This window comes from Mixophyes fleayi, chromosome 4, assembly GCF_038048845.1.
Source record: "Mixophyes fleayi isolate aMixFle1 chromosome 4, aMixFle1.hap1, whole genome shotgun sequence".
Classification (NCBI taxonomy): Eukaryota; Metazoa; Chordata; class Amphibia; order Anura; family Limnodynastidae; genus Mixophyes; species Mixophyes fleayi.
In genome coordinates, this window is record NC_134405.1 from 21,363,504 (window position 1) to 21,390,940 (window position 27,437).

Consider the following 27,437-nt stretch of genomic DNA (forward strand, 5'->3'; position numbering starts at 1 on the left):
CAATATGTTATAAAATCTTTGTTTCATAATGCATGTATCTAAAAAGTGTAAAATCCAGAACCCTATAGTATCCAAAGGATCCCTCTATTATTTACTATTATCTGGCCGGATATTAGATAGCTTTGGAATTGCTCTTTATATCTTCAGGACATTTTATTAATGAAATTATAAACAGTGATCAAAATATGATCACTGTCTTTATGATCTTTTCTCCAGGGCTGCACCTCTGGAACAGCTTCCCAGGCTCCATCTGACTGCCCCCAAATTTTTGATCCTTCAAACGGGCACTCCAAATTTATCTGTTCCTCAAAGCCTACCAGCCATCCACCTAACCTTCTCTCCATGCTTGACACTGGACACTGCATGAACAAGAAAATACTAACTTACAACCACTAAGGGAGTGTCACGGCTAGGAATATTTGTGGATCCCCAACCTCTACTTAGATGGTAAAGCAGAGGGTGGTGGAGACAGAACACTCTGGGATAAGTTCAGAAGGAGAATCACAATGAAGAAATACACAGACGATAAAGTAGTGTTGCAACTTTAGTATATTGTGCAATGGTGCAACAGCAGTAATAAAAGGCATGTACAACTCAGCTGTGCTGAGCACACGGTAGTTGGGAAATAAAACAATCACATCAGTACTTCAAGTGGTAACCATGAGCAACAGCATGAAAAACAAGCTATACAGTTCAACGCTGAGATGATGATCCAGAACACTTGTAACACAGACAGCAATAAAGGAGAATCACTGACACAGCTTGAAAGTCTGATGAGGATAGTAAATAGACTTGGCTGATCCAGATGGAATGTGATTCACTTTAGCGGATGGTGATAGGTAATGTAACGGTTCTTGTCAGCGGAACAACAGATGTATATATATAGTCCAAGAGCTTGGAGAACTAGAGACATGCAATAGAATGTTGCTAGAAGTACAGCATGACAATAGAAGTCCAACACACAGAGAAACGTAAGTTCATCCCTTTGACAGAAAGCTTCTGATATCGCACAGAACTTAATTAAAGGAACTGGCTCCTAGCTCGGCAATGATTCTTAGAAATAGTCCAGCAATTCACAAACAGCAGAATGATAATAATAGCCGTGCCAGACCTAGAACCACAGATGACCAGAACTTGATTGTAGTTCAACAGAATAATGAACAGCCGAGCAGAGCGATATTGAATCCAATCAATATGAGCACAGTTTATAACAAGCAACTCACGACAGTTCTATGTACAGATGAAAGCTCAATGAATAGTTGCAGCTTAGAGATGAACCATGAAATGGTATTCAGCAGGGCCAAATGGAGATCAGCGATGACAGGCAATCTTGGCAGCCGAATAGCATCCAGGAGACACTCAGGGAGTTAGGTATGCAGCCAGAACCCACGGTAGTGTAAGTAACACGAAGATCAGGCAATGAGTCCCTGATCACAAGAGGTTGATATAGTCTTCAGTAACCAATAAGCTTCAGAAGGAGGTTTCCAATTAGGATAACAGAAAACAGCTATGAAAAGGTAGAGACTCTAAAACAGGAGACAAGCACCAACATAGTTCCTTAAAGGGCAAGTCACACAGCAGCACCTAGTTATGAGAGCGGTGTGTGACAGGGAGTCAGATAGAGGGAATCAAACCAGTAACTTCATCATGGTAACTATTCTCTTTAATGATTTTGCCACATTGAAGTCACATGTTTAACAATACTCTAGATGAATTCGAACGTTTATCAATTACTCCTATAACTTTAGGACACCATTAACATAAATAAAAATGGCCTCAGAATGTTATCTAGATAGGTGTTAACTTCATAATATAAGCCATTTAAAAGCATAAATCAAATACAATTAAATAATGTAAAATTGAAATAATGTAAAATTAAATTAATCAAATTAAAATAATTGCTATAAAAACAAATATATATCTCTAATCACAAACTAATAAAAAAAATATATCTATCTTAAAAGCATTAAATGACATTAAGTTCAATTGATCAAAAGGCCATTCTTTTACATAAAGCAGCAGTTCCCAAAGTGTGCCGTGGCTACCAGGGGTGCCGTGGCGCTGTCACAGGGGTGCCGCGGCCAGGGCGAAAAAATACTTACCAATCCAGCAACAATCGGGGCCCAGCATCCTCCTCCCTGGCAGGAGAGAGGAGCCGGAAGGAAGAAGACAGAAGAAAAATAAGAATGAAGGCCAAGTAAGATAAGTGAAGGAGTGGAGGTGAAATGGTGATAGGACCAGCAATGGAGGGTGCAGTGTAATGGTGAAGGGACAGTGTGAGGATATGAAGGGGCAGTGTTAGTATGAAGGGACAATGTGAGGACATTAAGGGGCAGTGTGAGTATGAAGGGGCAGTGTGAGGATCTGAAGGGGCAATGTGAGGACATAAAGGGCAGTGTGAGTATGAAGGGATAATGTGAGTATTAAGGGACAATGCGAGGACATGATTGGACAGTGTGAGTATGAAGGGACAGTGCGAAGACATGAAGGGGCAGTGTGAGGACATGAAGGGGCAATGTGAGGACATGAAGGGGCAGTGTGAGGACATGAAGGGGCAATGTGAGGACATGAAGGGGCAGTGTGAGGACATGAAGGGGAAATGTGAGGACATAAAGGGGCAGTGTGAGGACATGAAGGGGCACAGTGTAATGATGAATGGGCACAGTGTATTGGTGAAGGGGCACAGTGTGAGCATGAAGGGGCACAGTGTAGTGATGACGGGACACAGTGTGATGATTTTTGAACATATTGTTGTTTTTATTTTGTTTGATCTTATTCCTCTTAATGATAGCTGTAAATTGTTATTTGACAGAAATATAATTTTAACTTGTCATTTTTCTGTTGGTAACATTGTTTAGGGAGACTTGCTTCTAATTCTCCTGGATCTCTCTGCTGCATTTGACATAGTTGACCACTCTCTTCTCATACAAACACTACAATCCCTAGGTCTTGAAGACATTGGGCTTGATTCATTAAGGAACATTAAGAAAAAGTGAGGAAGTAAGGCAAAACCATGTTGCATTGGAGGGGGAGGTAAATTTAAAATGTGATGTCAAATTTATAGTTGGGGTAGGGCATGTCCTAGATCAACTTTAAATTTCAGTGTACAAATAAGCTATCAAGTATTTGTGTGTTACATGAAAAAAACTGACAGTATTTTCTTTATGTGCAAAATAATAAACTCATTTGCATCCCTTGAATTGCAACATAGTTTTGTACAGAAAACTTGAGCAGGAAAATTTACTCAATTTTTTGCTTAACTTTCATTAATGAATCAGGCCCGTTGTCCTATCCTGGCTCTCATTCTACCTATCTAATCAATCTTACAGTGTTAATTTCTCTGGATTCACTACCTTTCTGTTTTCTTTATCAATTTGTGTACCACAAGGCTCAATACTAGATCCTCTGCTATTCTCTAACTACGCCACTTCTGTGGGTAAACTAATAAGCTCCTTTGAATTTCAGAATCACCTCCATGCAGATCGTACACAAATTTATCTATCCTCTCCTGATATGTGTTGTCTCGCTTTACTGACTGTGTTTCTGCCATCTTGGATGTCCTCTCGCCAACTCAAACTCAATCTGTCAAAAACTGACTTAATTATATTACCACCTGCCAAAATAAGTTACCTACCTGACATTTTTATTTCTTTTGACAATAAATCCCAACCCACAAGGTCACTGCCTAGTCATCTTAGACTCAGAACTATCCTCTGTTCCAACATCAACTCTGTATCTAAATCTTGTTACATACATCTAAAATACATTTCTAGAATACGTACATATCATCATCATCATCATCATCATCATCATCATTTATTTATATAGCGCCACTGATTCCGCAGCGCTGTACGTCTAAATTCCCTAATATAGACACACATATTTCACACAAGACACTGCAAGAGCTTTTATTCATGCAGTCATCATCTCCCGTATTGACTATTGCAATTCTGTCCTTACTTGCTCTCTCCTCTACAATCGATTTGGCAAACAGAAGCTAAGTTGATTCTCTTTGAAAATCATCCATTGCTGATCCACTCTGTCAGTCTCTACATTGGTTGCCTGTTTTTCACCGAATCCAATATAAAATACTTCTACTAACATACAAAGCCATCAATGAAACTACACCAATATGCATCTCCTCACTTGTCTCCAAATATCTCCCAACTTGTCATTTTCCACAAGATCTATGTCCTTCATCCACACCTATTATCTGCTCTCGTTCCTGTTTACAGGACTTCTTCTGTGCTGCACCCACTTTGTGGAATTTCCTCCCTCGCACAACATGATTTTCCTCTAGTCTTCAAACCTTCAAGCTCTCTCTGAAAACCCACCTCTTTAACAAGCTTATAAAATTCCTCAAGCACTCACTTTACCTCCTTAGATTAACCTATTTTGACCCTTTACACAGTTCATACAGGACAACAACACTTTGACCAACATTGCTATATAAGCACTTTTTAACCTTTGCATTCTGTTTGGATCAATATGCAATATGTACCACTTAACCTCATGTATCAAACTCCCCTTGTCCCACAGGTCGTTAGTATGCGAGTAGGACATTCGCTCTGTCTGTCTGTATTACCCATTATTGATTTTGTCAGACTTCTGTGATGAGAGCTGGCAATGACAGCTATGGAGCCCGGAGTATGGTGAAAGCATAATAATATTTATTGAGCAGACATGGTCCAGATAGTGCAGAAAAAGGTATAAACCAAATATTACAGGCACTAAACAATGGATCTCTGGGTGAGGCTGAAATCAGGTTACCACAGAGAACATGACTGGTACAGGTGAACAGGCTGAGTGGAAAGAACTAGTAACAGGGATGTTGGCTAGCAGCTTGCAGTAGTCCCAGACAACAGGAGAAGAGACAGGAGTAACAAATGAGAACAACAACATCAGGAACAGCAACATTAATGACCAGCAAGGGTGAACTGAGGGAGGCAGGCATAAATAGGGAGAGAACAGGTGCAGTAATTAGCTGGTACAGCAGGTTAATTCCTGCTAGTGAGAGTAGAGGCACGGGAACAGTAGCAGCACCTCTGGGGAGTCAGAGGTACTGCAAGGCCAATACTACTAACATCAAGTCCAGTGTAGTCCAGCACAAGCAAAGGCAGATCCTAATAGTTTTATTACTGTGTTTGTTCCCAATTGTAAAGGGCTACAATATGTTGCTGTGTTATGGTATTTGTGGGCCTCTCATGGGATGGTTTGAATGGCTGGAGAAACCTTCTGCTATGTTTTCATGAATGTGTAAACAAATGTTGGACACAATCAGAGTTAGGATCAACAGATACCCCCTGATCATGATGGATGACTTAAACATATATTTGCAAAATTATGCAGCAAATGCTTTTAGAATTAATATTTTCTTAAATGTGAATTTGAAAAAAAAACTTCTCAGTATAATCCGTCAATTATGCACAAACTACAATCGTGGGATTGCCAAAATTGGTACCTTTAATGTAGTCAACACATGATAAGCATAAAATACTTTATTTTACATTGTTATGGCATGAAATATCTGAATCACATCTTTAATTTTATATGTTTTCTGGTGTTCACGTTTGGTTGAAACAATATAATGAAACATTTAGGGAGAAACATGCAGATGACCAGGGACCAACTAGAAGATAAGATGGCAAAGACCTCCATAACAACTGTGTATCTGCCCTGGGAACTAAGGGAAGCCGGGATATAGGATAACCAGACAATGATGAAGGCCAGCATGCTGAAAGTAATGTATGTGGCCTCATTGAAGCTGCCAGGTAGTCTCCGCGCTAGAAAGGCAACAATGAAACTGATCAACGCCAAGAGGCCAAGATAGGCTAACATAAACCAGAAAGCAAAGGGTGAACCTTCATTGCACTCAATAATAATCAGTCCAGGAAGGTCATGAATATTATATTGTGGGAAGGGGGGTCTGAATGATAACCATGTGATGCATAATATAAATTGCATCGATAAACAGACCAAAATGATCATGTAGGAAAAACTCATCTTGGTGAATCTTCTCAATCTACTATAGTGTCTGGTGGTCAAAAAAGCAAAAATGACCATAATGGTTTTGGCCAGGACACAAGAAATGCAAATGGTAAAAACAAGTCCAAATGTTGCTTGGCGCAGAAGACACTTCTCCGAATGGGGGTAACCAATGAAAGTTAAAGAACAGAGGAAACAAAAGGATAAGCATACCAGCAGAAGACAACTTAATGGATAGTTGTTGGCTTTAACTATAGGGGTGGCTTTATACTGGATGAAAAGCCTTAAGATCGCAACTGGAACCAAAGACGAAGCAATGCTAATATAAGTTAAGGTAGATCCCAGTGGATCTTCATAGGAAAGGTAATCTATGGTCTTTGGTTGGCATATTGACCTCTCTGTGTTTGGCCATTGATTCCACGGACATCTGAAGCATTGATTAGAGTCTGAAAGATGATATAATATCCACAATTATGAAAGCATAACTGACATGCTATGAATATACATTTGAGTCTTTGGACCTATATCAGCAAACATTTAGGACCCCATTGTGAGTTGTACGGTAATTAAAATTTTAGCATATAATACAGTATTTTACCTTGTTCCGAAAAAAGTGTTTTTTGTGAATGTTCAGAAGAAAAAAAGCGCATTATACGCCAAAAACACAATTTATGGACAACTCAACACGAACTCCTAACTCTCTATGAACTAGATATAAAATGTAAGAATTTTGAACAAGCGCTTCACTATTTACTGCAACTAGACACAATCGCAAACAATTATACACCAATTGTGAAATGTGAAATATGTGGAATTAATAAGATATAATCCAGCGCTTTATATCTCCCATAAAAATCACCACAACGTGAAAATTTGTGATATATTTCAAAAATTACTTATATTCATATATGGAAGAATCCTTCGCTAAAGCCTCCCGATGGAAGTAATAGCAAAACACATAAAACAAAAAAATATATATAGTGTGATATTGTCAAAACAATCTAATATTTTAATTTAATATCAAAATTATTTCGTGATCCCTCGAAAATATTATTCAACCAAATTATCTAATCTGGAGGTCTCCTCATGTGAGTGCACTTACAAGAAAAACACTTGTATTATGATATTAACATCAACATTCCAAAGTCTCCCAATGATGTGTTCCTCCTATATGGTAATTCACTTACAATATCAAATCTTGGTAACAGGCTCTTAATAGGTATCTTTAGAGATTTTTTTCCTCTCATGCAGTGCAGTTTTGATGTTTTGATGTTCTAACGTTGTCTCAAATGTAGAGCATAGCAGAAAGATTCTAGTGTAGTATGTTCAAGCATAAAAACTTTTATTCTATTACAAACACACATTTATGGACAACTCAACATGAACCCCTTACTCTCTAAGAACTATGCAACAGTGAAAAGTCAGGATAAGATTGCCCATTGCATTTAACTTCATGTGTTAAGCCTAAACATTTCCTCTGTAAGATCAAGGTGGCAGTATCAAGCTTCAGAATTAACAATTCTCAGGTCTATTTATAACAGGGGCAGCACAGTGGCCTAGTGGCTAGCACTTATGTGTCACAGCACTGGAGTCATGAGTTTGATTCCCGACCATAGCCTTATCTGTGCTCTGGTTTCCTCCCACACTCCAAAAACATACTTGTAGGTTAATTGTCTGCTATCAAAATTGACCCTAGTCTCTCCCTCTCTGTCTGTCTCGTTCTCTGTCTGCCTGTGTCTGTGTCAGTGTGTGTCTATATTAGGGAATTTAGACTGTAAGCTCCAATTGGGGCAGGGACTGATGTGAATGAGTTCTCTGTACAGCGCTGCGGAATTAGTGGCGCTATATAAATAAATGATGATGAACAGACAAACTTAATTTTACTTATTAATGGTTTATTGTCAGATGCTGCTGGAACTATGTTTTAAGCAACTACAACTGTTTTAGTAATTCATGTAAAGTCAAATTTATCAAGATTCCCCACATGCCCAGAGAGGTTTCAGAAATGTTCCACATACACTTCAAATCACTATACTCTAGACCTTGAAAATCTTAACATTATTTTAAAAATATTTTACATATGCCTCCCTTTCCTTTATCTTCTTTATAGATATTTTGCACATGCCCACTGCTATATTCATATTACCTAATTTTCGAAGATGCAGGGAGAAACGCAGGATTTGTAGAGGGGATTTCCACACCACACCGCCAGTGGGCCAGACCAGCATGCATGGTGGCATGGCTATAATTTTAGACAGAGCTTGGCTGCTCTTCAACTCTTCCTATCCCCATAAAATATGGGCAATGCTGCATGGACCACTGTTAGGTGCACGCAGATCTCCCTTTTCAAGCAGAGCCATGTGAAGCAGGGACAGGGTCCAGCCACCTCAATTATACAGTGCCTCAGGCCTGGAGGGGAGTTTCCAGGCACTAGGAACCCCCCCCCCCCTTGTCTATGAGATGGTTAGCATTGCTTTCTAACAGCAGTAGATCATTGGTTTCAGCTCCTACCCATAATGCTATCAATGTGGTGTATGTTTTTTCTCCACACAGTTTGTTTTTATTATCCCTTGCATGTTCTTGTTTCCCTTCTTGGTCTTTGTTTAACAGACTTCCAAATGTTCCAATTGTTCAGAGATAGAGGCTATTTTGCTTCTATGTAATTAAATAACGATAGTTAAATTTTGGTCTAGAATTGACGCTCTTTACTTGCCTGTGTGATTGGAGTACTCTCCTGGTGGACAAGGGACACAGTGAAAGCAGCAGATTGGTTCTCTTGTCCTGATTGTCTTCTGATAACCTGGAGCACAACGTGGACTACAGTCAGAGGGAGGAATCTGGAGGAAAGTCATGTCTAGTTACTATCTGCTTGGAGTAAAATTAAAATATGTGTCATTTTCTGTAATGCATGCTCTCGATATTTGTGCAATATCTTCAGAGGAAAAAACATTTAATTCAATATAGGCATTTTCATCGATATTAATTTCATGAGTTTACTGACACTGTGTGTCATTGACTCAGAGAACATATTGTAGAACATCAAAAAATCTATACCAAAACTTCTTGCCACTTGAGTTTGAGGCACCAAGTTATAACAGACCCACCTGTTGGTCTGCCCCAGTCCACAACATATTACTTGAGTTGATGGTGAAGACATGACCAGGAGAGGCAGTGGTGTCATAACTTCCGACTTTAACCTGACGTATGTCTCCTGCTGGGCTCAGCTGCCAATTGACAATGTCATAGATGGCAGGTGGGTCTCCATTCTCATCGAAGTAAAGTTCCTTCCTGCTGCTCAGTTTCAACCTCACTCTCTTCATATAGTGCAGGAGCTGTGTGGGGTTAAAGAGGAAGCATATAACATGTACATTTATTCTGCATAAAATATATGATTATAATGTGGAAATAAGCATTTATCCCTCTTTAAAGGAACACACAACAGCAACACTTCTCCTTTATTTTATTTTGCAACTATTCACTGGACAAATATAGAGGCATTTGATTGCTGTGCTGTGATTATGTCTGCACTTGAAAGAAACAAACTATTTTACACATAGTCTTGCAATTATTTGTGCACCTAAATGCACTCATTGTGGCTTGCTGAAAATAAAGGTAAGCAAAATATTACAATCAAAGTACAACTCTTAGATGAAGTCAGATGCATTGTCACATTACTACCTAGTTGTTTAATAAAAAAAGGACCTTCAAATAGGCACTTAACATTGGTTCCATGTTGCTTCAACAAGATGGTGAGCAAAGTAAATATAAGTAGGAAATGCTTGTTTATGGCACCTACAGTGAATGATTAGCACCCACATATATTTTATAAAGGGTACAAAATTCCATCTTGCACTGGTTGAAAATATTGGCTAGAATTCTTTCAATTGTAAGTGTCCATATACAATAATTAAAAACACTATGTGAGTTGCTGTCACAATGTGACATATCTATGGCTACATCTGTTTTATGTGCATTGAGTAAACTAATACAAAACGTGACAATATTTTTATTGTGAACATGGCAATTGTCCTCCAAGATCAATAGATAACCTGTTGTGTTAGGCAAATCAAGGTCCGAAAAACAATGAACACAATTATTGTTGAACATAGATGTAAATAACAGTGCATATTTTCCAAGGTATTTTACCTGCCATGGCTTGAAGTTCCAGATGTCTGCGCAGCCGACATGAGAAAATTTACCTTTTTCTTCACTGCAATTGTTTAGATTTTCCAAAGCTTTGGTCACCATGTGGACGGCAGTGTAGACATTGTAAGTGACTCTTAAGCTGGACACATCATTGTAGCTGTTCTGGACACTTTTTAGATTTTCATCTCCAGAGCATTTGTTACTTAGGGTATCTAAAGAATTGTTCAGATTAAGGCCACTGAAAAATTTGCAGCTAAAGATTTTCTCCCAAAGCAGTTTCACCCAATGCTCTCCAAGAGACATGGAAGGGTGGATCTTGTTAAGGAATTCCTGAAATCCAGGAATAATTCCACTGTACAGGGCAAAACCAATGGTTCCTCCGAGAAGCTTTGAATACCTTCCCATGGTGCATAGGGCTGATGTGGACCAAGCTTCACTGGCAATAAATGTCTTGTTAGTGATATTTTGTCTCAACATCTCATCCAAAATAGGAAGCAAATCTATATCGTTGGAGAAGACAACCACAACATTGCTTGTTGATTTCTGAATTACCTTAACTATGTGCGGAGCATTTCGGTTGGGTTGACTTCTAAGAATGGTCTCTGTAAAGGCCACACATGCTCCAGCTTTAACTATCTCTTTTTTCACAAGTTGTATTCCGTTTTGACCGTAGTCATTGTCTACAGCCAACAGGCCCACCCAAGTCCAATTAAAATGCAGCAATAACTGAGCCAAACCCTGAGACTGATAAATATCACTGGGGATGGTTCTGAAGAAGGAGGGGAACTGTGTTCGGTCACTCAGGAGGGAGCTGGAGGAGAAATGGCTTATCTGTTGAGACAATGTTGGGAGACTTTTCTCAAAAACTATACCAAACACATGGAGATCTTGACACAGCAATATCAGCTAGGATCAGATCTCAAAAGATATTTGCTTAGGCATTACTCACCTGAATGTATCTATAGAGACCAAGTATGTGAGCCACTGAAATTGAGTGTGTGGAGATAGAGTGTCCAACTACAGAAGCCAGAGGAATATTGTTGAAACATCGGTAATTGGGGACGACCCCACCCAATCCTGTCAATACTTGTAAAGTTCCTTGAAGGTCCTGATGGAGCATAGTGCAAGAATCATATGCATGAAACCCTATGGAAATGTTGGGAAGAATATTGGCATTGTTGACCTCCTCTACTGCAAATATCAAGGCTTGGAGATGCTGGTAACTCTCAAAATGGAACCTTGAGTATAAAGAGGAATAATTAGCTCTATTAGATAATAGATGATTTGCTTACAGCACAGTCACTTTATAAATAAGTAGATGTGATATCAGACAACAGTCATCAGAGGGAACTAGAAAAATCTGGAAAGATGGAAAGATGTTAACTGGAATAAATAATTAAAAAACATATTTTAAGTCAAAGGGTGAAAACATTATTTAATATTGATATATATTGTTCTATAACAATTATCAGAGTGTTTTATGCAAAAAGACATACCTAATAGGGGGCTGGAGCTTAGGTCACCAAAGTTGTATATTTGTAGGACCCAAAACTGGTCCTGTATCTCATACATATTGGAATTTATTGGCTGATTATGTTAAAGAAGGGAAATAGGTTAAAAGGTGGTGGTTACTGTTTGCTGAATTTGATCATTAATGTGTTAAAGAATGCAGAAGTGGAGTAAGGATGGAATTAGACTCATCACTGAGAGAGGTCTTATAAAACACTCATGCACCCTCTATACTGTATGCTGCAAATAAATGAGTAGAAACCATAAATTTCTAAGAAATTGACCCAAAACACCTGCAATTAGAATACACTGTTGTTAAATATGATTTTTTGTTAAGGCCTCATAAGGCCTTTGTTCAGCCATTTTATTGTAACTTGTATAGAAATATTATTTGCTAGAAGAGATTATTCATTTTTCTGTTAACTTGCAGTTTTGCAATATGTGAGCCTATGGCCTTGAAGTTGAACTAATAGGGAACACCTGAAGAATGTAACCAGTTATGAAAACAATAATGAGCTTCATATCCAGCTGGTAGTATGGGAGCTGTATCCATGGTGCTGCACATAGCATATCTCCAACTCCCCTTGAGATAAGAAATAATAGGCTCATCTGTCCTTAGAAGGGGGAGAAAAGTAAACACCTCAAGAATACGTGAGAAAGTTAATCAGTAGCGCTTCTCATAAACTAGTGGTATAAACTATTGTATGCATATGACGTAGGATTCATTTATTCAGTAGCCTATAAAAACCTGTATCTTTGTATCAATAAACTAGAGAATATTCCTTGCATACAGAACTTGGTCTGTGTCAATTCTCTCCAGCTGATTGAAGCGCTTCCAGATATACTTGACACCACAGGCTGACTTGGGTCAGAATTCTAGATCTAACAACTTGGAGGTCCCACCGAGATTCGCTGTCCAGCAGGCTACAAGACAGACAACGGAGGTTTCCCAGCACATTGAACCCCAACATCCGCGGTCAGTAGATTTCTACTCGTTGGTCTTCCTAGTCTGGGTCACCTCATGTCTGTCTGAGGCACCTGACACGCGAATTTGTGAGTCTCAAGTATCATCTGATTAATATAATACAGTATTAACCCAATTTGTTTACTGTAATTGTATTGTTGATTAGATTTTTGAAAGATGATTGAATTTTGAGTGCATGTGTTTGTACCTATGTATGATGTATAAAGCATAAAAGTCACATAAGACATTGAACAAAGAAGCATGTAATGGAATAGAGGGATTTAGAGAGTTATTGTTTTGAACATTGAGTGAACATTTTAGACACCATCCCCAGAGGTATATCAAAGAAGGGAGATTCTGTAATCTGCCCAAATTGTGTAAGAGAGATTTCCAAAAGACCTTCGTCCCAGATACTGTCAAAGAAGCTATTTAGCACGGACATCCAGTACAAGGAGTCCACAGAACGGGACGTCCAGTGCAAGGACAACCCACAGAAACTAGATAAGAGTCCCGATTTGGACTCAACAGAATACTGTCAATACGAGTAATATAGATAGTAAACAAATGACAGCAGCTCCCTCATAGATATGATGCACAAAGACTTAAGGAAATGGGGGAGTAGAAGGTCTGCAGGGAATTTTTCAAGAAAGCGGGGATAGCCAAAGATATGTGTGGATGGAGAAACAAAGGTGTTGCAAGTGGTAATGTGACAAGAACAAAGGGGTATTGAGATCAAACCCCAAGAGATTGTTTGAGGTGGCACAGGAAAGTTAAGAGATCTGAAAAGTCGAAATATATGTGGATATGCTAAATGCATCGGAAGCTGAATAATGAATCAAGTAGGTTGTATATTATAAATGTATGTTTGATCCTGTGCAGCTGAATAAGTGAAATGTGCCCCTCCCTTATTCTGTGTAAATGATTTCAGTGTGTTGAGATAAGAAGCACACTGTTTTTTGTTTTTTGACAATGTATGTAAAATTTAAAGAAATGTGTCCGGAGTGCTGATTGATGATAACATGTTGAAGCTAACTTGTATTTAGTGTAATGCTGGGACTTGTAGTTCCACAGCAGTAGGCTGGAAGATGTCAGTTAAGTTTTCTTTCTCTGTATGTGAGTTTTGTCTCCGTCTTACTGCGTGTGAGAGAGATCCGTGATAATTCACATTGTTTGTTCTCTGTCTTAGTGCTCTATAAGGGAGATGTTTGATTTACTTTAAATCACAATGTTTGTCTGTCTTGTCCGTTTTTTACAAGAGACATGTTTCAAGGTTGAAAAAGTTGTACATTCATTGCTTAATGATAAGCTTTTAAAAAGATACAAAAGAAGTTTTAAAATGTTTGGTCCGATTGCACGGACAAGATTGTAAATAATGTACATTATCACTATAAGTACTAGTGTCAGAATAAAGCTGGCTGGGATCCAACAAGCCGTTTCTGTATTTGAACAAAATAATTTTGTTTCTGAAGTTCAGAAATATAGCTTTCTCTTTAATGAAGTTGAGAATTGTGGGAGTGAGCTTACATGCTGTTTTTATCTGTGTTAAAATGGCGCTGATGAATGTTCTCAGAAATCAGGAGGGTTTGTTATGCCTTTAAAGAAATGTTACGAGATAAAATGTCGTCTGTGAGCGAGACTTAAGTGAATATATTTTTACTTTGAACACGAAAATCACAGAATCTAGAAATATGTGTGAATATTTGGTCACGGGAGAGAGATTTTGTTGAGAAAATGTTGAATGATTTACAGACACAATGTATTGTGTCTAACGAGAGTACTCTGATTTATGAGACAGTGCTGCTTTTAAAATGGTTGAATACTTGGAACCAAGATTCCAGATTGAATGTTTCTAAACCCGGAAATTTAATTAGTGTCATTTAAAAGGGCTGTACTAAGAGATGATAAGAAAGGAGTGGCTTTGAACACTCGCCCAGGTCTCGTCACTTTGACATTCTCTATTTGTGAAATTAGGGACTGCCCCTTTGAGGAAATCAAGGCATGGAACGCATAGCGTCACAGTTAAGCTTTTAGCAGCTGTTCACTGGTTACCTGATAACAGTATACACGCATGTTACAGTTACAGTAATTCCTAGTAAATAAATGTTAATCTCTATGCAAAAGTTTTTTTATTCACAGGTCTCCAGCTGCAAAGACCCATTAGGCAATCCAGATTGCATTGATTTAACTTCCAATGCACCATCTTTGCACCACAACAAACATAAGTATAAACTAATGAAGGATTTAAATAACGTAAACTCTTCTGAGTAATGATTACCTTGTTTTGGAAGAGATATTAGAGTTTATGTGCTATTCGCATAGCAAATGCATGAACTAGGTGGTTTTTCTGTATGTGCAGAAAGCAAAAGGTTTTTATTTGTATCCTCATTACAGTTTTGAGTAAATCAGTGTTTGTAAAGACATTTACTGCCCTTATTTACTGTGCTATAATTGTCATATACTGTAAATAATTCTCTTTATTGTGGGTATGGTAATGCATTGATGGGAATTCTATATTTTTACAGAAATGAAAAAGATTTAAGACTTTAAGAGCAATTGTATGTGCTCCTGCATTAGCACTTCTGGATCATAGCAAGCCATTTATACTCTCCTCTGAGCAGAACCAAATGTTTAACCAATTTTAAGCTGAAATAACTTCAGCGCCAGCACTGGCTTTGCCAGATTATGACAAGCCTTTCACATTATTTTGTTATGAAGTCAGTGCACATGTACAAGGAGTACTGACACAAATACATGGTCGCAAGCTAAGGTCACTTGCATACTACTCTGCTTTAGTGCTTGAAAAGAGTATAGATATTGTGCTAGGACACCCAGTTACCTTAACGGTATCGTACGTTGTGACAGAAACCAAGCACAAGCAAAACATTTGTTACCGGCCAGATTTACTAAGTATGAAGATATACAGCACAAAGGACATTCCCTCCTATTGTGAAATGAGTGACATATAACACTTGCCGAGCGCACTGTGTATTTTCTTCCTCCCTTTCCTTTTTTATTAGAAGACAAAAAAAAAAAAAGGAAGCACAAGAGGCCCCAGAGCCTCTCATGTTCACAGATATATGTTAAGACCTTCAGACAAGGGGAATCTGAGTAAACTGTATTTTAAGTTTTTTAAAGGTCCAAGGGAGACCAGAGAGGGGAGTTCATTGATATTAGCAGGAGGAATATAGATTGCACGTTATTTTCCTTTGCTGTGCGCTGTAGATGTGTACTAGACTAGAAAGGAAAGCCAAGTTTGGAAGAACCAGACTCAGGCCCATAGTAATGTATAGATCATTATACATAATTAGAAAATTCTAATATGAAAGTTTAACCCAACCAAATAAAGAAAAGAGCAACCCATGACTACAGGGGTTTACACCCAATGCAGGAATGTGTTTGTGAGTATTGTGGCCCAACACATTATTATATACACTAATAGAACTGATGATGTGGCTTATTAACAGGTTATTTAAGCTAAGTGTTTCTCTTCCAGAAGAATTAAAGTTACCACATCTGTCTTAACCGTTGTACTGTACACTCCATCTAATGAGTGTAAACTTTGTGGAACTCAGAAACCAAGAACCTTTTCCTTGGATTCCACATGCTCCTTACTGAAGCCTATCCTAATGAAGTAGCACTGCTTACTCCCAGTAACGTTACACTTAAGCAGTGCACAATGTTGAATCCTGCTGCCTTATTGCAGCAAGTTTCAAAAGATGGGAGAAGTACCTGTATATATTGGGGTTACCCTAGGGATTTGGGGGAATTCCATTCCAGCTTGAACAGAAAGAAAGGAAAAAAAAAAATGCAAACAAAATTTTTCTGAACATGATTGCATAGAATTAATGAAACAAGAATCTCTGGTTTTATCTCACATTAAAGATAAACCATTACCAGATGCAGACATCACTCTTTTTGTAGATGGTTCACACTATCGCATAGATCCTGTCCCGTATACAGGGTGTGCTGTAACCACACACACAGAAATAGTGATTCAACAGACTCTACCGAGTGACATGTCAGCACAAGAAGCTGAACTAAAGGCCCTGACACTTGCATGCATATATGCAAAAGGACAAAGAGTAAATATTTACACTGATTCAAGTTATGCATTTGTAATTGCGCATGATTATGGCCCTGTATGGAAAAGTAGGGACCTTATGGGTTCAGCAAGCAAACCAGTCAATATGATGAACATACCAGGGCATTGTTCACTGCATTCCAGCTGTCCTCCAAACAGTGATGAAGATGAAGACACACACAGAGATACTACCCCCGAAGCTAAGTGAAATAGACCAGGCCGCACGAGAAGCCGCCATAGCCCCAGTACCCCAAGGGGAGTCTATTTACATGGTGACCCCCTGACCCCTGTTTGACCAGAGCACACTCCAACTTATGGAAAGACAAGCAACAGAAAATAAGAAAAAGACTTGGGCAATACATGGAGCACTAGAAGTGCAAGGAGTGGTGTAAAGGTCAGAGTTTGTGTCTGCCAAAAGTAGTTTATCCCATTATGGCCAATATAGCACACGAGAAAGTGCATCTGGGAAAAGATGCTATGGTTGTACTCACTAGCAGCTTATGGATAGTACCAGGGTTCGCCCAAGCAGCACAGTCGTTAGTGGCAGAATGCCTAGTCTGTGCACAAAGTAACCCGAGTAAGTCTGTCCTATGGAAAAGCACACCCCAGACATAATATCCCTATAAGAGGATACAGATAGACTTTATAACTTCCCAAATGCTCGGGCTTTGAGAATGTGCTTGTCTGTGTCAACTTCTTTAGTCACTGGCTGGAGACATGGCTGTATAGAAAAGCAAATGCTAAAGCATTAGCCAAGAAAATTGCGAATGAGGTAATCTGATGATATGGTGTACCAGAGGTCATTGTAAGTGACAGAGGGATACACTTTACGGGGCAAGGATTCCAGAAACTATCACACCCCCTACAGATCCCAAAGTTCAGGATGTATGGAGCGCCTTAATGGTACACTGAAATTGAAAATGCAGAAAATAATGGCTGAAACAGGTCTGCCATGGATCTCATGTTTACCTGCACTCAGTAAAAAATACTGCTAGGAAAGACACAGGTTTAACACCATATGAGATATTGTTTGGCACAGCAAACAGAACAGGCTGTTATTTTCCATAGCAACTACACCATGTATATAGTGATTTGTTGAATTATGTTGCCTTATTATAGAAACAACTAACTGAAATACATGGTCAAATATTCTCCTCCATTGCAAACCCTAATTTTGATACAGGTACCCATAAACTGCACCCTGGGGGGCTGGGTGGTCGTGAGAAAGCACATCAGGAGAAGTCTTGAACCCAGATACAAGGGTCCTTATCAAGTCCTGTTGACGACTCCCATGGCAGTGAAAGTACAGGAAAGAGACACCTGGATTCACGCATAACACTGCAAAGTCTTCAAATCAGGGGAGTCTTGTTCTGATAAATAGAAATGACTGTCTCATTGTATTGATATGTCTTGCCAGAATAATTGTGACTGAAGTAGGGATTAAGGCCTCCCTAACCCAGTATGAAACAGACAGTTAAGTGACATATTGCCTATGCCACTGTGAGAAACATATGGGAAGGAGTGCTCAACAATTTGCACTCATAGTAGAGTAAACTCTGAAAATGTCTTTGTGCAGATGCATAACCTCATTGGTAAAGTTGTCAGTAATGATTCATGTTGGATATTGGAAATATTGGCATTAGTAGCAAATGGTTTAGCAATCCTGTTGATCGTATAGGTGATAATGAAACTAAATATATGGCTGATTAAGAAGTTACTGACACTTGATTGTTGTCTCTCCAAAAAGGGAACCACTGAAAATCCCGAACCTCTGATGATCACAGAAATTACTTCTGAAACCTGACCAGACTATGAGTGTCATGAATTATTTGGACTAGCAAAGCCAAAGAAATGCAGAGTTTGCAACAAGAAACTACTAAAGATTGAACAAAGGACATGCAAGGCCTGCAGAACTACTATAGACTCATTAACTACCTACTAAGAAACCATCTTTTAAGAAACCATCTTTTAAGAAACCATCTTCTAAGAAACCATCTTTTCTAGACATGGACATTTGCCAAAATGCATCTCCTCATAAATCAAGTTAGGACAGGGAGGATCACAGGCTTATTAGTGGGGGATGAGTTGACAGATTCCTAAGGGGACCAACTCTATGCATGTGGCCTCCTACATGTGTATAAGTACCTGCTTATTAAGAATGTGGTTCTATAGATAGGATTAGGTAGGTAGGAGGAGAAAGGGTCGAAAATTGAATAAAAGATGGGAAATGTTAAATATGATTTTTTGTTAAGGCCTCATAAGGCCTTTGTTCAGCCATTTTATTGTAACTTGTATAGAAATATTATTTGCTAGAAGAGATTATTCATTTTTCTGTTAACTTGCAGTTTTGCAATATGTGAGCCTATGGCCTTGAAGTTGAACTAATAGGGAACACCTGAAGAATGTAACCAGTTATGAAAACAATAATGAGCTTCATATCCAGCTGGTAGTATGGGAGCTGTATCCATGGTGCTGCACATAGCATATCTCCAACTCCCCTTGAGATAAGAAATAATAGGCTCATCTGTCCTTAGAAGGGGGAGAAAAGTAAACACCTCAAGAATACGTGAGAAAGTTAATCAGTAGCGCTTCTCATAAACTAGTGGTATAAACTATTGTATGCATATGACGTAGGATTCATTTATTCAGTAGCCTATAAAAACCTGTATCTTTGTATCAATAAACTAGAGAATATTCCTTGCATACAGAACTTGGTCTGTGTCAATTCTCTCCAGCTGATTGAAGCGCTTCCAGATATACTTGACACCACAGGCTGACTTGGGTCAGAATTCTAGATCTAACACTGTTCACTGCAACCCTAGAAAATGGATTTTTGCTAACAAGTTCAATACTAACACTTATCTACTCCATATTGTGTAGTTTAGAAGTAGCAGAGCTTCAAACATTTCTCAGTGGTTAATTTTTTGTTAACTGTTAAATTAAGAAAATATTGGTAGATGACTAAGGAATATTATAAGTAAGCACTTCTTTATGGAGAGTAGTGATAACGTAGATTCACTGAACAGTCCCCCCAATGGAGTGGACTATTGTGAGACCTGATAACATACAACAAACACATCTAAAAAGAAAAGCAACTGACCATATAGACATATTGGTTCTGACATCAAAATTTTAGAAATATAACATTGTCTATTGACTCAGAACTGATTACCATTTTAATTTATTGATCGCAAACTGGCAATCTGGCAATTCTGGCCTTGTGGAAAAAGGCCTTGCATGCCTAAGAGCCTTAGATGTCTGGTTAAATTGGGCTACACAGTTTCAGGCTTCCATTAAGTCCCGATTTTAATAAATTGGTCATGGATTTACCCTCAACCCTCACTATAGTATTATGACAGCAGGGATGCCTGTAGTAAGATATAAATGTCGGTTGGTACCATTTGGATGCCCGGAGATACAAAGCTACGGATACATACATTGTGCAGGTGGTCCTGGGTGGTCTCTCAGTGAAGGAGACTTGTTGATAGACCTTGTCCAGGTGAATCGGTAGCACTGTTCCAATCATGATGTCTCCAGGCTGCGTTATACCCTCCAGCTCTGCTAACTGCAGCCTGCATCTCCGATGCGTGGAACAAGTAACTGGACAAAGCTGGAACAGGGCGATGGTGCAGAATACTGTATATAAACTGATCATTTCACATTAATTATTGGAGAGATTGCCTGTGGAGACAGTATACATTTTACTATTAGTACATATTGTACCCTGTAATATCTAGTACTACTATACTAATACTAATAGCCATGTGTCGATGAAGACACAAATGTAACTGTGATTGTCATTACAACTAAGACAGTAGCAAAAGACTATGCAGTTTGACAACAGAACAATGTGTTGAGTTATTGTACATATAGCAGGAATGAATGAATTGCTAATTTCAGTGACAAAGGAGTGAACGAGCTCAGGGCAGGGATTGCAGTAGATGCAGTGCAGGGATAGCAGTATATGGAGTGCAGTATATATATATATATATATATATATATATATATATATATATATATATAAATTCTGCACTGCATATACTGCTATTTAAATGAACAAATGTCATGTTTTATATTACATTCAGTGAAAATGCACCAGGACAGTACAGTGCAGGACAGAAATGTAGTGAGAGGTCTGTGTCAGATGCACCAGTCAATACATTAATGGTATTAAAGGATGCAGTGCTGAGTGGCGATACTTTGTGTGACTGATAAGTACACAGTGATAGTTTTGTGTGACTGATAAATACACAGTGATAATTTTGTATGACTGATAAGTACACAGTGATAGTTTTGTGTGACCGATAAGTACACAGTGATAGTTTTGTGTGAACGATAAGTACACAGTGATAGTTTTGTGTGACTGATAAGTACACAGTGATAGTTTTGTGTGACCGATAAGTACACAGTGATAGTTTTGTATGACTAATAAGTACACAGTGATAGTTTTGTATGACTGATAAGTACACAGTGATAGTTTTGTATGACTGATAAGTACACAGTGATAGTTTTGTATGACTGATAAGTACACAGTGATAGTTTTGTGTGACTGATAAGTACACAGTGATAGTTTTGTTTGACCGAAAAGTAGACAGTGATAGTTTTGTGTGATGGAGAAGTACACAGTAATAGTTTTGTGTGATTGAGGAGTACACAGTGATAGTTTTGTATGACTGATAAGTACACAGTGATAGTTTTGTTTGACCGAAAAGTAGACAGTGATAGTTTTGTGTGATCGAGAAGTACACAGTAATAGTTTTGTGTGATTGAGGAGTACACAGTGATAGTTTGTATGACTGATAAGTACACAGGGATAGTTTTGTGTGACCGATAAGTACACAGGTTGTGTGATGGTTCAGTACAGTAATGATAGCAGAGGATGTGGTGTGGGACCAGAGTGTGTTGCACAACAGATGATAACACAAAATCATGATACAAACTGTGTGAATTTCATACTTACTGACTGTGTTACTAACGTCCTCCTCCTTTATAGCAAGAACTATTTCTCATTAAGAGTGGAATATCCTTATGTACTCCCCCATGGTTTGCATAGCAAATCATTTATGGTGTAGTCTCTATGCACATGATCAACGAATGTGTTAAAAGGCTGACTCCCTGTAGGTCATACCTGGGGCAGTTGTCCCACGGGGAGGGAAATTAAAGGAATTATGGAGCAGATGGGAATTCCCGGAGGTATATTACAATAGATTTAGCACACAAGGACACTTCACCAACAATAAAGCAAAATATCCCACTCAGGTGACCAGGACGTGAAATGGAAGTAAATAGATCTGTAAGTCTACTTAATAATATACAACAATAAGGGTGTTTTTTTTGTGGCTGCTGATTGCGGCTATGTAAAATCACCTCTCACTTACATGTATCAGTAATTGCGGTATTCATCTGTCTCAGTGATACTGGCCTGGAGCGGTAAGGGTTAACTGGGCTCTTTGCCAGGTTTTGGGAACATGTGCTGGTCTGACTCAGCTATCCAGTTCTCCCATATGTGCAGTGGAGCTTAAAGTACAGATATGGGCTTTTAGATCCACTAATTGAAATAATAAATGTAAAAAATAAATAAAAATAGATTAAAATATATTATTTTTTATAAAATAATGACCATGGAAATAAACAGTTTTAATAAAAAAATAACTTATTTTTTCATTCATTCATTCATTTTCTTCCGTTTTAGCCATACTGAGACGGTGATAACAGAACAAGTATTGTTGCAGTACATGAACCACCATGATGCTTCCTAAATCATTACATGGGAGAGCAATTTGCAGCGAGATCAGGGCTATCTATGATATGTATTATGCTATGTGCTATTTTGAATAGGGTGACGCACTATGGCAATACTTGCCAACTCTCCCAGAATGTCCGGGAGACTCCCGCATTTTGCGAAAGTCTCACGGACTCCCGGGAGAGTGCGGCAATCTCCCGCATCTGCCCACTTCCTAGTGAAGTGGGCAGAATTAGGTCCAAAACGCCGCGATTCACCGGGAATCGCGGCGTTTGGCCCCGTCCCCTGCTGTAAAATGACGCATTTGCGTCATTACGTCACTGGGGTGGGTCCAAAATGATGCAAATTTTGCCACCCCGCCCCCCATTGTGCCCGCCTCCCCTGGCAGGCTCCTGAAAGGCAACTTTCTAAAGTTGGTAAGTATGATTATGGCCTGAAACCCAAGTACTTTTCAGCATTTATTAATTATTCCTCATGGGGCCTTACTTCCCCTTTTAGGTGAAAAAAGTTGTATAGGACAGGTTTACTCAGTGAGTGGGCAATCTATGTGCTCCCATAGGCCCAGAATAGGTACTTGCATTACTCTCAGAGATGCCAACCTATGTACTTACTCAAGTCCAGAGTAAGCCACCTGTGTTCTTGGTAAGGACCATAGCCGGGGGGAACTGGCAAATTTTAGCATAGAGGGCAAGACGACTCTGGCCGGGTCCCCCGAGTACCGTCCGTTGCCATCTTGAAATGGTCTCCGGTGGTTAATACCTGGCGCCGGAGGGGTTAAAGCCCTGGCGCTAGACGCCGGGGGCCTAAATAAGTGTGTAGATGTATTAAATGTAAACAAAAATGTATGGTTATGAGTGCGCTGCAGCAACGAAGGAGTTAACTAAGGTGTTTTCAAATGTATTAATTAAATAAAAATAAATGTGTATGTAAATAAATGTATGTGTCATGCAGTGTTGGTAGTTAGCTGGCGTGCAGCAAGGGTTAAACCCCAGCGCTAGGCTCCGTGGGTGTAAGGCAGTGCAAATGTGTACAATGCAGATGTATGTGCAAAGTATATGTGTATAATAAAAAGAGAGTACTTATCCTGTACTGGGACTTCAGAGGCAGCCCTGGATCCCTTTCACCCTCCGGTAGCCAACTGCAATGGCTGCCGGAGGGACTTAACAACCAGCCTTCTGGAATCAAATAGGTCCAGAAGGTGCAGGGCCTCCTGGGGGTCCCAGTAAGCTAAGTCCCTAGTTGGAGCTCAAATAGCTTCAACTAGCGACAGGGCAGAGACTGCTGCCCCGGGATCTGGCTGCTCTCCCCTGGTACTATTTTCGGTGAGAGAGCAGAGCCAGACCCCAATGCCCAGTCCCTGGAAGTCAGTTAGGAGAGATTTAAAAAATAAATATCCAACCCCAGACAGAGAGGCACCAGGGGAGGAGTGTGGGCTGGCAGCTCGTGGGCAGGGGGGAGTATATATATTATTAACATTTTAAAGGAAAAAATGCAGGTGGCCCAGTGACCCAGCCCAAGGTAGCCCTATATGGGACTGGCCTGGCAGGCAGATGACCCCATTCCCCCCAGTCCAGCCTGCCCCTGGACCATAGTATGCCACCTATGCAATTGCTCAAGTCCAGCTTAAACCACCTTTGTACTTGGTAAGGACCATAATATGCTGCCTATCTACTTGCATTGGAGCAGAGTAAGTCACCTATGTACTTCCATCAGACCAGAGTAAGCCACCTATGTTCTTGTATAGGACCAGAGAAGGCCACCATAGTACTTGGTAAGGACCATAGTATGCCGCCTATGTACTTGCATTCAACCAGAGTAAACCGCTTATCTACTTGGTAAGGACCATAGTATGCCACCTATCTGCTTGTCTTGCTCTTGCTGATGGCGGCTGTTCCACCCATTGTTTGCTGGACAGAAAACACCTCTGAAACTGTTGCAGTGAGAAGAAAGAACTCAAGTGCAAAGAAGCAGGACAAACTCTTAGGAATGTATTTTATTATGGCATATTAAGAAGAGGATTTAAGAAAGGTGAACAGGTGGAAACAGAGGTATAAAACACATACTAATTATCAAAAAACAGTACAAGATTTGGCACTATAATCCTTATCACTATAGTTAAACTCCACTCCCTATCTCTGAAGTGACATATATGGGGCAGTTACATATGTTAATGGTTTAATATTCTCCGGATATTGCTGTATAATATGATAGCACTATACAAATAAACAATAATAAGCTGTCAGCCTCTCACTTCTGCTTTAACTATGTCTGTCTCCATCTTATTATTCTTCCTAGTAACTGTTCTTCTCTAGTCGTAACAATGTCAAAGTACACTTTATGTGTCACACATCTCACCTGCTAATTTGTCCAGGACGGCTTACATAGCGGTTTCCCCTGACTACCGCTACCTCGTGGGCTGCACGGCGTTCCTCCACTCGCTGACACAATCTTGACAGTATTGCTGCGTGCAAACCCAGCACTTTCAAACCTCCGCTGGAGTAGCATTGGCTGACCATAGGTCAGTCCACAATTTAAGGCACTTTTTCCTATCTCCAGTTGTCAAATCTTCAGGTCTCCTTCCCTGTGAGGACTCAGTTCTCTCTGACTCCTGATTGCCTTTATTGTGCTAAGCTAAACCACGATCAAGACCTGTGGCTATACTGCAGAACATCGCACATTAGCATCGATCCTGCTCCATGGCTATACTGCCCACCAGGATCTCAGTGCTTCAGTTCTCTGAAGCTCATCGCTTCTCTGTTTGAACCTATGTTACCTGTTCCAGGATCAAGACACGGGGCTATACTACAGAATAATGTGCATCTTCATCGATCCTGCTCCAAGGCTATACTGCCCACCGGGATCTCAGCGCTTCTGTGCTCTGCAACTCATCGCTTCACCGTTTAAATCCGTATTACCAGTTCCTTAACTTAGACTTGCGACTGTTCCATAGGACAACGTGCATCGTCACCGATCCTGTACCTATACTCTACTACCACTAGTATCTCAGTGCTTCAGTGCTCTGCTGCTCATCCTACCTTGTTCCCCAGATCCAAAAGCCTATGTACTTACCTACTGGTACTACTGCATTGCTTCTCGTCTCTGCTGTATTCTGGTTGTCTGTAGTCTGTTCTGTGCCCCCTTGAGGACTGCAACCTGCAGTTAGAAAGCAGCCAAGCCCATATTCCCTTGCAGGGATTCCTGATGAATACCTCTTTCCGTTGGACTCTGCATCTCTTGGAGGGTATATATCACCTGAGCAGGCTTTGTGCTCTATTCTAACTTCAGGCAACTTCTGTGCCTAGTAGCAGAGGTGTTGCTATATTTGAATCAAAGTGGCAATCTATTCACTTCACAGGTAATATGCCCACATTCAGCTCTTTGGAAATCTAAGGCAAAAAAAAATCTAGTATTTTACTGGGGAGAAAAATGGTCAGCATTAAATGTGCCTTCTCCGATCCTTCAATACCATTTAAATAATGTTACCCAACAACACGAGCACAAAATAAGAAGCACTTGTCAAGGGATGAACAGAACTGCCGCGTTTCTTCACTCAGAAGCAACAAACCTGCATATGCTATCTTGATGCACCAATCTGTACATTTCCCATAATAAATAGTGTTCTCACTCCCAATAGTTGTGATGCCATAAACTTCAGTTGCACCTTTGGCGCACATGTTACACTTTTATAAATGACCTCCAGGTGCCGCAATGTTGGAGGCTGTAGGTCTGGGTCACCCTTTTACTTCTTTAATAAATACAAAATGAGAACTTAAGTTATATAATTGCATATCACTCCCTGTGTATACTGCGGAAGTGTGGAGCTGAGCAATGCTGTATTCTATGGCCCAAACTTCACCACCTGTATAAAATAAGGTGGCCAAGATAAAGTATATTTTAGAAACTACCCTAGACACACAATTAAATTAGCCAATCATAAAAAGTGTCATATAGATATATAAAAAATAAATATATCAAATCCATATTGCAAAGTATCAGCACCAAAGTTTATAATAGGACTCAGTAAGCTTAGTATGGGTTTCGGTTATAAAAAAACAAAAGCAAACTGCATATAAAATGCTGATAAATGATAATGGTAACAGACTCCTAGCACTTTACACCACATAAATTTGTTATTACACTTACTGCGATCTGAAGGGCAGAACAGGTGAGGGAAGGGGCGGACGAACATAGATAATGTACAGTAAGGGCGTGCCGAGGGCATTCTGATGCAGCTGATTCAAATCCTGTGTTTGTCGTAAGTAGCCTTGTTTCCTCTCTATCATTTACACCAGTTAGAGGGCAGATGTAAGTGCCAACTGATAGTGATGACTGACATGGCATCACCACATATGCGTACCGTTAGCTATCATCGAACATGTGTATAAAAAAGCATTGTATGCATAGTGCGCATAGAGAAACATATGTATTTATATATTTAATGTAAAAAAAAAATATATTTTTTATCAATCCATATTTGTATTTATTTTTATTTAGAGTTGTTAATTTATTTTATAATACAATCAAACCTGTGGACAAGGGGGTTGCAATAGTCATAATGGAAAGGGAAAAATACGAAGAGGCAATATATAACCTTCTAAATGACAAAGACACTTATGTAGAGATTAAACAAGACGCTTTAGGCATTATTCAAAACAAACTGAATTGTCTTACTACTCAAAATAAAATACTTAATGTTTTGACCAAAAAAGAAAAAAATTTCATAGAGGTTGAAAATCCCTCTACACCAATCCTATACATACTACAGGAGATACAAAAAGATAGTTGTGACCTCCCTGGGATACATTTATTTATATAGTGCCACTAAATCTGCAGCGCTGTACAGAGAACTCACATCAGTCCCTGCCCCATTGGGGTTTACAGTCTAAATTCTCTAACACACACACACACAGACTCCGGTCAATTTGTTAGCAGTCAATTAACCTAACAGTATGTTTTTTTGGGACTGCGGGAGGAAACTGGAGCCCCCGTTCGAAACCCACGCAAACCTG

General features: G+C 39.4%; 1 long non-coding RNA gene across 1 annotated transcript; it reads left to right on the forward strand.

The window, feature by feature from the left end:
- Positions 1 to 11,951: 11,951 nt before the first annotated feature.
- On the forward strand, positions 11,952 to 18,985 carry LOC142151114 (uncharacterized). Its single transcript, XR_012691146.1, has 2 exons — positions 11,952 to 12,693; positions 17,869 to 18,985. It is a non-coding gene; the product is annotated as an uncharacterized LOC142151114 (long non-coding RNA).
- Positions 18,986 to 27,437: the final 8,452 nt, after the last annotated feature.